General features: G+C 44.8%; 1 protein-coding gene across 6 annotated transcripts in view; it reads left to right on the top strand.

Moving 5' to 3' along the window:
• Positions 1-545: 545 nt before the first annotated feature.
• The window catches only part of Zranb1 (zinc finger RANBP2-type containing 1), a 62,199-nt gene continuing 50,903 nt past the window's right edge, over positions 546-11,841 (top strand). For 2 of the 6 annotated variants that reach the window (XM_090345651.1, XM_090345649.1), the window contains exon 1: positions 548-911. The gene's annotated coding sequence lies outside the window, so the exon portion shown is untranslated. Of the gene's footprint in view, positions 912-1,168; positions 1,238-11,841 lie in introns of those variants that run through there. The other 4 variants (XM_090345653.1, XM_090345655.1, XM_090345652.1 and 1 more) reach the window with 4 other exon arrangements.

Here is an 11,841-nt window from a genome sequence, read left to right as displayed (position 1 = left end):
CACACACACACACACTCACACTCACGAAGGTGGACGGCTGCCAGGACGGCGGCCGTGGACAGCCCACTCCAGAACCCACTCGTACAGCAAGTGACCCTATCAGGAGCCCCAGCTCCGTCTTCCCGGGTCCTGGCGAGAGCTGGTGAGGGTGGAAGAAAGCGCGAAGATGCATCTGAGTTACCAGACAGTTCTCTGGAGACGGGAGAAGTCCGGGTTCAGTCAGAGGCCAAGAAGGAGACCCCGCCAGGCCCGAGCCCTCGGGCGCCCTCGGGGCGCCGCAGCCGGGCCCGAGCCTCCCGGCGCCCTCAGCGCGCCGCGGCGGGCTACCGCGGGGGTCCGGGCGCGACGCCGCCTCACAATCAGGAGGCGCGCCTCTGACGTCACGCTCCTCTGGCCCGCCCCCTGCGCCGGGAAAGAGGCGGCCGTTCATTGGCTGCGCCGGCGGCGGCCTCGGGACCAATGGCAGGGCGTCGAGCGGCGGGGTCCGGCCCTGACGTCGTGCTGCCCGCGGCGGGGTTTATTTGGCTCCGGGTCCCTGGCCGCCGCCATTAGGAGTCCGCAGCGTCCGAGGCCGCCCCCCCCCTCCGCTCTGCCCCCGCCCCCCGGGTCCCCCGCCTCCGCGCCTGCTCTCCGCCCCTCTTCCCCCCCGCCTCCGGCAGCCGGGAGCCGAGCGCGGGCCCGCGGAGACCATGTCCTGACTGAGGCGGGCGGGCGGGCGGGCGGAGGCGGCAGCAGCGGGGCGGGCGGGCGGGCGGCGCCGAGGGAGGCGGAGAGGGGCCGGGCTCGGCTCGTCGCCGCGGGCTGTGCGGGAGTCGCCGCCACCACCACCGCCACCGCCGCTGCCCGGCGCCCAGCGTCAGACGGGGAGGAGGAGGAGGAGCGGGAGCTGGAGGAGGAGCCGCCGCCGCCAGGTAACCGGGCCCGGGCCCGGGCGCCGGCCGGAGGCCCCTCGTCGTCCCGCCGCGGCCTGTGGGGTTCCCGGCGGCGTCCGATGCCCAGATCGCCCGGCCTCCCGGGGCGGGGGGGGGGGGGCCGCGGCGTTGCGGGAGAGCGCAGGCCGGGTGGGCGACCGCCGGCGGCCGCGCGTCCATCTTGGGCGCCGGGACGGCCCGCGGCGGAGGGAGGGGGGGAGGGAGAGAGGAGGGAGGGAGGGTCCGCCCCGCTTGTTTACCGACCCGGGTCGGTCGCGGCTGGCCGTCGGACCCGCCCGCCGCCTCTCCACGCCAGCTGGGAACCGGTGAGTGGGGCCGGGCTCCGCGTCTGCACAGGCCGCGGACGCCTGGGTCGCTCGCCACAAGTTGGTGGTGCCGGTCTCCAAACTTGTAACTGAGTCTTCTGGCTGCCGCCTCCCCGCCTCCCGCGGTGGCCTCCGGCTGTCCGCCAGCGCCGGGGAAGTCCAGGTCGGCGGGGCCGCGACCCTCAGTGAGGCTGGCTCTGCCGGCTTCGGCGCGGGTCCTCGCCCCGGGGGCGCGGGGGACGTGGGAAGCGCGTTCTGCTCCCTTTATCTTGGAGAGGTGCACTGTTTGGAAACTGGTGCTCAGGGCTTTGTATGCCCTTCACCGGATTTCCCTTTTCCTTCATTCCGTATACGATTCTGTACCCCCTGCTTTGTTCTTCACGGATAATCGACGTGTTGTTGTTTCCTGCAACAGTAACAATACTGTTTTTTTTTTTTAAAGTACACAGTTGACACAATTATTGGAGATGTTATATAATACATGGCTCCTGTACCCGCGCTCTTAGTTGACTTTTCCTGTCACTTGTGCAATGTCCTGTGTTGATCAAATAAGGGTGACTCCATTAGTGTACAAAAATCATAAGCCAGGAAAACCATAAGGAATTTTGATCTTCGCTGTGCCAATGGCCTTAGGAAAGTCACCTGAATTAGCTTGGGAAAAAATAAAGCCAAATCTTGGTTATTATTGAAGTAATGCTAAAAAAAATTCTTTCTGATCTTTTGTTCTTAGATAATCTTTCTTATACTAAAATTTCGTAATTGTTTCCATTGGGCTGTTGGGGTTAAAAGTAGTAAGCCAGTAATGACACATTTTACTCTTTGGGGGCAGACGCTGTTTGAATATCACCAAGGAGTTTTATTTCTGTTAGAGTTTCAGCTCCTCTATTAACGCTTTGGAGCACTGGGGCACCCATTTATTTACTCTTGAAATGTGTTGGGGTTATTGTGATGAACTCATTCATGGCAGTATATTTTAAGCTCGTGGCCTTGATCCCGATGGGTACACTGATGGGGGTTATGGCATATCACATTTAAAGGCTGAGGATTAACATAGTTTTTGGAACTCACTGTCCAGTTGTACAACATTTGAAGCAGGTTGCTTCATTTGTGTAACTGATACAGTGAGAGCTATTCCCTGTGTTTAACACTTTAAAAAATAAATTAAACTTTTTAAGTAAGCAGAGGTAGAACACAGAGTGTAGTAGCTTTTCACTTAATCGGATTCTCTTTTATTTTATTACTATTGCTTCCCTTGCTTCCTTGGAAGAGCTCTCTTGTATCTGGTTTTTGTACATTTTTTTTTTCCTCTGTGTAATCTGTTTTATTTGAAATATCTGTGTTCCACTGATGCTTTGGGCAAATAATGGCTTGCCCTTCTAAACAACTCTCACCTCACCTCATAATAAAGAACTACAGGAAACTTTTTTTTTTTTTTTGCCAGTCCTGGGCTTGAGCTCAGGGCCTGAGCACTGTCGTTGGACTTTCTCAAGGCTAGAGCTCTATCACTTGAGCCTCAGCACCATTTCTGGCTTTTTTCTATGTATGTGGTACCCAGGAATCGAACCCGGGTCAGCACCATTTCTGGCTTTTTTCTATGTATGTGGTACCCAGGAATCGAACCAGGGTCTTTGTGCATGCTAGACAAACACTCTACCACTAGGCCAAACTCCCAGCCTAGGAAACTTCTTAATAAATAAAAACACACCTTTAAGCTCTTTGGTGTGGCCAAATCCTGTTCCTCGGTCTTATCTCTTATTCTCTTGGTGTAGCTCTAATTCCAGCCAAACTTGTTTGTTGTTGCTGTGAAGTCCTTCCTCTTGACTTCCTGTCCCCTGTTCTTTCTGTTTGAAATCCTCTTCTGCCTGTAATCTTGGATTCTCTCTTTATTTTGGGCCAATTTAAGTGCTGTCTATTGAGAATAGTTTTTGATGACTTCAATTCCAAGGAATCTATTTACTCTTGTGTATTGTGCCTGGTGCTGTCTGAGCTTTTTTTTGCACAAGGCTAGTGGGTTTTTTTTTTTTTTTTTTTGCCATTCCTGGCCTTAAGCTCAGGGCCTGAGCACTGTCCATGGGCTTTCCTCAAGGCTACTGTTCTACTCTGAGCCACTGCACCACTTATGGCTTTTTCTGTGTATGTGGTACTGAGGAATCGAACCCGGGTCTTCATGCATGCTAGGCAGGCAGGCACCCTATCACTAGGCCAAACTCCCGGCCCACAAGGCTAGTGTTCTACCTCATGATCCACAGTTCCACTTCTGGCTTTTGGTGGTTAGTTGGAGATAAGAGTGTCCTGGACATTTTGATAATGACCATATTATTCATATTATTCAGATGAAAATTAGTACCACAATTCTGTACTTCACATTCAGTTCTGGGATAGTAACTTGGTTTTGAGTTTGGCAATAGTGACAGGAAGAGTAGCCACTCCATATTTGTATATGGAGGAGAAATAATCTGTAGCCTCAGTTTGCCCTTTTTCCCCCTTTGTTCTGGTTCTGGGTCTTGAACTCAGGATCTACACATTGTTCTTTAAATTTTTTTTGCTCAAAGCTGGTGCTCTACCACTTGCGCCATAGCTTCACTTGTGAATTTTTGTTGGTTAATTGGAGGTAAGAGTCTCATGGACTTTTCTACAAAGGCAGGCTTTTTAATTTCAAATCTCAATCCTGTCCTGAATAGCTAGGGTTACAGGCATGAGCCACTGGCCCCTGGCTTCAGATGCATTCTTAACTTGAGATGCTGGCAGCATGTATCATTGCTCATAAGGCAGATGAGGCAGGAGAATATGTGATTCACTGTCTATAATGTTGGAGGACAACACAACAAGCCGTAGTATATTTATATACCAAGGGAAATGCATATCATTGTGTAGTATCTATGTGAATGATCATGCATTTGAAAAATAGGTGTGTGTGTTTGTTGTGTGTGAGTGGAAGGCTTAGTGCTTTATGGGTACACAATCGTAGCAGTAAATCATCCTGACTCATCCAATGGGTCTTTGTGGAATCTCACCTTCTAGCTCATCCAAATATTTTTTTCTTCAAATTGTCTGATTTTTCAGAAAGGATTTTATGTAAGGAAATTTTTTTTCTCAGGGTTCATAAAACTTTTTAGTACAAGTAAGCTAAATTTAACCTTTTAATACACTTTTCAGGAATAGAAGGTGTTTTTAATTACCCTACTTGTATTTGTGAAAGGTACTTGGATAGAATTACCCAAGAAATTTCACTGCTTGAGAAATTTAGGTTGTAATTGTCCTTTGCTTTCTGAGAGTGTAGTATTTGTTTAAAGTGGCATTTTTTTAAATTTATTTTTTTAAAGTGGCATTTTTAACGAGCATCATCAGTTTGAATGTTTAGTGATTGAAGTAGAGAATTGAATATAAAATTGACTTGGAACCTGCCTAGTGGATGAATTTTTTTTTTTTTTTTGATGGTTCACAGGACATGAACTCTGGGTCTGGGCGCTGTCCCTGAGCTCTTGAGCTCAAGGCTACTTCCCTACTCCTTGAGCCACAATACCACTTCCGGTTTTCTGGTGGTTAATTGGCGATAAGAGTCTCATGGACTTTATTGCCTGGGCTGACTTTGAACCGCAATCCTCAGATCTCAGCCTTCTGAATAGCTAGGATTATATATGTGAACCACTGGCGCCCAGTGAAACTTTTTATTACTGAAAAAAAAAAGATTCCTTTTCTTTAAGTTAATATGTTAAAGATATTCTTTTTCCGTCTCCCCCAGTACAACACAAATTTTCTTTTTCATCTTTTATCGAGTCATATTTTTATATTGTATGGTGTTGATTTATGTAGTCAAAAATTTTTGAATAAGGTACTATTCAAAATCAGTTGTATAGGGCTGGGAATTTGACTTAGTGGTTGAGTGCTTGCTTAGCATGCACAAAGACCTGGTTCGATTCCTCCATACACAGAAAAGCCAGAAGCGGTGCTGCGGTTCAAGTGGTAGAGCGCTAACCTTGTCCTCAAGGTTAGCACAAGGACAATGCTCAGGCCCTGTGTTCAAGCCCCAGGACTGGCAAAAACAAAACAAAACCAAAAAACCCCAAAATCAGTTGAATCATTGCTGTTAGATCTTCTTCCTCTTCCTTTAAAAAAAAAATTGTGTGTGTGTGTGTGTGTGTGTGTGTGTGTGTATGTGGGGTGCGTTTGTGTTAGCTAGTGAACCCAGGACTTTTTACATCTAAACAGTTTATCATTGAGCTGCATCACCGCCCTGTTACTGATTTTTAAAAATAACTGCTTTGTTGAGGAATTTTTTATACACACACACACATGTATATGTACTTAAATAATTTTAGTCATCCTAATGAAGTAATGTTAATATTTGTATTTCCCTAATGGCAAAAATTCATAATTAATCCTTTTAAGTACACAATGCAGTGGTTTTTAGAATATTCATAGCGTTGTGCAACCATCATTGTTTAATTCTAGAACATTTTCATCATTCAGAAAAGATCCATGTAACTATCCTTTAACAGTTCTCCTTTTTCACGTCGGCACCTCCTGGCAGCTTCAAATCTATGTCTCTAAAAAGATTTGCCTAAGACTGGGGCAGGCGGGCGTGATGGCTCATGCCTGTAAATCCTAGCTACTCTGGGACTGAGATCTGAGGATCAAGGTGCAGAGCCTACCAAGTCACAAAAGGACCTGAGACTCTTATCTCCAATTAACCTCTAGAAAAGGAAGTGGGGCTTAGCTCAAGGGAAGGGTGGAACCTTGAGTTGAAGAGTTGGGGGACAGTGCTCAGGCCAAGTTCAAGCTCCATGACTCCCCCCCCCCCCAAAAAAAAAAAAATGTCTAGCCAAGTGCGGTGGCTCACGCCTGTAATCTTAGCTAGCTATGAGGCTGAGATCTGAGGATTGTGGTTCAAAGCCAGTTTGGGGACTAGAACTCAAAACTCTTCAATTAATCTAGAAAATGGGAAGTGGAGCTGTGGCTCTAAAGGTGTAGGGTGGTAGCCTTGAACTGAAGAACTCTGGGATAGCACCCAGGACCATAGTTCAAGCCCCACAACTGATCAAAAAAAAAAAAGAAAAAGAAAAAAAAGGCTTGCCTGTTGTGGATATTTCATGTAAATGGAAGCATAGAGTATATAACCATTTGTGTCTGGATTCTGAACATGTTTTCAGAGTTCATGATGTACCATCTGTCAGTGTTTCATTTGTTTTGTGACTGAATATAATCTTGTGTGGATACACATTTTGATCAGGTCAGATTAATTCCACTTTTGACTGTTATGAACAGGCAACTGTGATCATTTGTGTTTGTTTTTCTTTTTTTGGGGGGGCAAGGGGCTGGTTTTAGTACTAAGGATTTCACACACTTGCTCATTGTGCTTCCTCACAGCTGGGGTGAGCCATGTTTCCGACCTGTTTTTATTTTATTTATTTCTGTTTATGTGGTACCCAAGGAATTGAGCCCGGGGCCTCATGTATATTAGGTAAGCACTCTACCACTAAACCACAATCCTATCACCCGTGGCTTTTTTGTTTTTGTCAATTGTAGAGCTTGAACTCAGGGCCTGAGCACTGTGCAAGAGCTTTTCTGATTATGGCTAGTGCTCTTCTACTTGATCCATATCTCCACTTCTGGTTTTCTTGTGGCTAATTGGAGATGAGAGTCTTATAGACTTTCCTGACTGGGTTACTTTTGAATGATGATCCTCAGATCTCAGCCTCCTGAGTAGCTAGTATTATAGGCATGAGCCATCAGCATCCTACTGCAGATACTTTTTTTTTAATAGAAGCAATAATCAGTTTTCTAATTGAATGTTAGCATAAATAAACCATAATCTATTCACCTAAGTACTATGGTACATGCTCAGAAACAAACAATAATCCATTAAACTACTATGATAGATGTTCTTGTTCAATCCTGATTTTAGTGGGATTTTAGCCTCTGATTTCTCCACGGTAACCATGATGTTAGCCATAGATATTTTTTGGTAGATGTTCTTTGGGAAGGTTTCCTTCATACTGCGTTTGTTACTTTTTTTTTGGTCCTGGGGCTTGAACTCTGGGCCTGGACGCTGTCCCTGAGCTCTTTAGCTCAAGGATACCGCCCTACCCCTTGGGCCACAGCACCACTCACTGTTTTCCGGTGGTTAATTGGAGATAAGAGTCTCATGGACTTTAATGCCTTCAGTACCCGGGCTGGCTTTGAACTGTGATCCTCAGCTCTTAGCCTCCTGACTAGCTAGAATTACAGGCATGAGCTACTGTGCCCAGCTCCAAATTTTTAATGTTGCTTCTCAAACCCAAAACTGAGAGTTTTATTGCTACATTCAATAGTCATATACTTATTCTGTAAAATTGATAAAAAGTTTTAAAATGTACACTCTTTTTCATAATCCAGTTAGCAGTTGTAGACTATGTAGGTTTCTTGGACCACAGTTTTTTAGTAGCACTGTTAACATGTCATATACTGTTTTCTGTTCCTTTTTTTTTTTAATCCAAGTCTTCTCAGTCTAGAATAATACTTTTATTTTATTTTTTTGCCAGTCCTGGGCCTTGAACTCAGGGCCTGGGCACTGTCCTTGGGCTTTCTCAAGGATAGTGCTCTCCCACTTGAGCCACAGCACCACTTCTAGCTTTATTCAATGTATGTGGTACCGAGGAATTGAACCCACGTCCTCGTGCATGCTAGGCAAGCACACTACCACTAGGCCAAACTCCTGGCCCCTAGAATAGTGTTTTTTTTTTCTTACTTGTAGATTATAGACGTTCCTGATTTCAACACTGTGGATTAAATTTGTTGACTTATATGTGCTAGGCAAGTGCCCTTTCCACTGAAATATACCTCCATTCCTTAAAATAGTTTTGTGGTACAACTGTTTGCCCTCAGGGCCTGGTGCTTGCTAGGCAGGTTCCACCACTGAATGATGATGCCAGCCCACTTACAAGCATTTTATTATGAAAAATAAGAGTTGCAAATGTACCTATTATATAGAAAGCTAAAGTAAATATGTATTGCTCAGATATTAGTAGCTATTATTTAATGTAAATGTGCTTTGTCTCCATATTCCTTGGAAACACTCAGCAAGTATGCTTAGTTCAATTTATTCATTTAGTTGGTTTCTGTAGATAAGTGACCCTTTTAAAATTAGCCTAAATGAGTTGTTCAGAAGGAATTTAATTATTAAATTTCACACATGATTAAAATCTATTCCAATCAATTCCTCTATTACACCTTTCCAAAATAATCTCATCCATTTTCCTGAAAACCACATGGATTTCATTTTTATGGCTGTGTGATATTCCATAGTACATATCTATACATCATATTTCCTTTATCCATTCATCTGATGTTGAGCATATTGGTTGATTCCACAGTTTGGATATTGTGAACAAAGTTATATAATAAGCACAATATGCAGGTATCCTCCTGGTATATTGATTTATTCTCCTTGAAATATAATGGTATTGCAGAATCTTAGGGAAGGTCTACTTTTAGTCTTTTGGAGAACTTCAGTACTGATTTCCAAAGTGAGGACATTTAAAGCCCAGAGACTGAATAAGATCTGAGATTCCTAAGGGCGTTAATGATTAGGGGAAGGAGGACCAAGACGTTTGACACTTTTAAGTCAGCAATATAAAGAAGATAGAAAGGCGGGTTGAGGAAGAACAGCTAATAAACATGGAAGAAAATCAGGAGTATTTTAGAAGTGAGAAGACTGTGTTTAATGCTAGATTATATAATCAGTAGTTTCAGACTAAGCCATTTAACAGATTTAGTGTTTGTGTTTGGATTCTAAATACCACACTAGCAGAGGCCAAAAAATATTTTATAATGTTTAAACTAGGTACTGGTAGCTCATGCCTGTTCTCATTACACAGGAGGCTGAAATCTAAGTATTGTAATTCAAAGCTAGCTTGGGCAGAGAATTTGAGAGACTTATTTCCAATTAACCAACAAAAACTTGAAAGTGGAGGCATGTCTCAAGTGGTAAGGCTTCAGCCTTGAGCAAAACAGCAAGAGAGAACATGATGCCTTGCGTTCAAGCCCTACGACCATCACACGCAAAAAAAATGTTTTATAATTTTATAGTATTGATCGAAATGATTGGATTTATTTATTTATTTGCTGCTGGTCCTAAGGCTTGAATTTGGAGACTGGGTGCTCTCCTGAAATTATTTTTCCCTGAGACCTGCACTCAACTACTTGATCCACAGCACCACTTCCAGCTTTTTCTTCTGGGGTCTGCTTTGAAGCTCATATTACGGTATCCAGCATGTTTTTGATTTGTTTTTTTGAGTCTAGGTCTAGGATAGCTTCAAACTAGAGATCTTCCTGTTTCTGCTCCCTGAGTGCTGGAATTACAGGTGTGACCAGCCATATCTAACAGTTTATATACATTTTAAGTGAGAATGGAATGAGAGGGGTGCAGTTAGAGTTTATGACTTGATGTACTGGATATTTGCTGACATAGTACATACTGAATCCCAGACCAGTAGTTCCAGCTGCTATATGCTGTACCCTACTCTAGAGTGTGACCTGGCAGTTTGGCTCTCCCAAATAAACTGTTTTCTGCCTGAACTGTGTGGCAGCAACTTGAACTAATGGCGGAGAGAAATTATATAGGGAAAGGTGAGTAGGAGGTGTGGCCACAAGGACTGGGGAAGTGACCTCAGTGTCTGGGGTCTGGAAAAAATTGGATGACTTGGCCAGTTCATGTCACCTGCATTCCATTTGATCCTGGAGTTGGTGGATCATATCTCTAACTACTGCCTGATAACATCTGGCAACTGGATAGGGAACAGCTTGGTGAATTGGTTAAGAATAAGCAGTCAGAAGCTGGGGTTGGATTGGAGTGGTTAAGGGCCTGGTGGACCTTGATAGTTTCCTGTAACTGGACTATAGATGTCTGGATTATAGAGTATGGATGGGAGATCCACTATAAATAGAAATAACAGGTAATAGGTTCCTGCCTAGTTAGAAGATAGACAGTTATGGGTATTAAATAGGCATGTTTATGAACTATTTTCTTTTAAACTCCTGACTCTGATTAAATTTGAAAGGGCAAGCACAAAGTGACTCCATTTGGGATATGACACCATCCCCTCTTATTTGAGCAGTTCTTCTTGACTGCCTCAGGTGGACCCTTGTTCCCAGGACTAGCTCTATCCTGTTTGGTCTAGGAGGTCTCTTCTTGTAGAGTTGCTTGTTTCTGGGATGGCATTTCCCAGTTAACTGAGTCCCACAATGGGGAGGGAGTGGTTTTGACTAACAGATTAAATAAGAGTTTTTTTGGGGGGCCGGGAGTTTGGCCTAGTGCTTAAAGTGCTTGCCTAACATGCATGAAGACCCGGGTTCGATTCCTCGGTCCACATATAGAGAAAAGCCGGAAGTGGTGCTGAGGCTCAAGTGGTAGAGCTCTGGCCTTGAGAAAGTCCAAGGACAGAGCTCAGGGCCTGAACCTTGATCCTTGGATCTCAGTCTCCTGAGTAGCTAGGATTGCAGGTGGGAGCCACTACCCATGCCCGTTTACTTAGTAAGTTGTTTCTTAAAGAGGTCTGTGCTTGGTGTGGATTAGTTTGCTTTCTCTCCTCCCTTCCTTTCCTTTCTCCCTCCCCTCCCCTCCCCTCCCCTCCCCTCTCAGTCTGTCCATCTGTCTGACTGTACTGGTGATTGAACCTATGGCTAGGATGCATTGCAAGGGAAGCATTCTGCCACTGAACTATATTCCTAGCACATTTCATGGGACTCCTAATAGGTAACGTGTTTTAATATACTTTTTTGGGGGGAACATCTGTCGGGTATGCTTGGTCAGTATGATCTAATTCATTTTAGACATGACTAAAATATAAATACTAGCTCCTCCCTCACCCATCAATGATATGGACCATAATTCTTAAGTTTCTTATTCAGTTGGGATGTATGTAATTAAGAGCAATTATGAATCAGTGATGACCTTTTTGGAGGCACTGTTCATTCTTATGGTAAAGCTGAATGTACTAATGGATTCTTGGACTTGTTGGTACCTAGGCTAGAACTGGAACTGCATTTGTACCAATAAATAGTTTTCTTAAGTGCAGCAGCACTCCTACAATTAGGAGGCTGAGATTGGGAGGCAAGCCTGAGTAGCAAAGTCTTCATCTCAGCGGAATGACTCCATCTCAATGGAATAAGCTGGGCCTGGGTGACATGCTGTCATCCCAGCTATCACATGACTGGAAGCCTAAAGTAATCAGATCATGATTTAGGTGCATGATCGCAGTAAGGGAGACCCTATGTCAAAAATAACGGGTACAGAAAATAGCTGGAGTTAACAGCTTTTTAGAGTACATGCCTAGCAAGTAGTGTAGGCCATCCCATCCCCCAAAAGGGGAATATTGTGTCCATTTCTTTCTTTTTTCTTTTTTTTTTTTTTTGACCAGTCCTGGGCTTGAGCTTAGAGCCTGAGCCCTGTCCTTGGACTTTCTCAAGGCTAGACCTCTACCACTTGAGCCTCAGCACCACTTGCAGCTTTTTTCTATGCATGTGGTACCAAGGAATCGAACCCGGGTCTTCGTGCATGCTAGGCAAGCACTCTACCACTAGGCCAAACTCCCGGCCCCTGTGTCCATTTCTTTTAAAAGTCATGC

This window comes from Megascapheus bottae, chromosome 15 (assembly GCF_031878675.1).
Source record: "Megascapheus bottae isolate mThoBot1 chromosome 15, mThoBot2.hap1, whole genome shotgun sequence".
NCBI classification, from domain to species: Eukaryota; Metazoa; Chordata; class Mammalia; order Rodentia; family Geomyidae; genus Megascapheus; species Megascapheus bottae.
The sequence above is the reverse complement of the archived record's forward strand: the minus strand, read 5'-3'. Positions and strand labels throughout refer to the sequence as shown.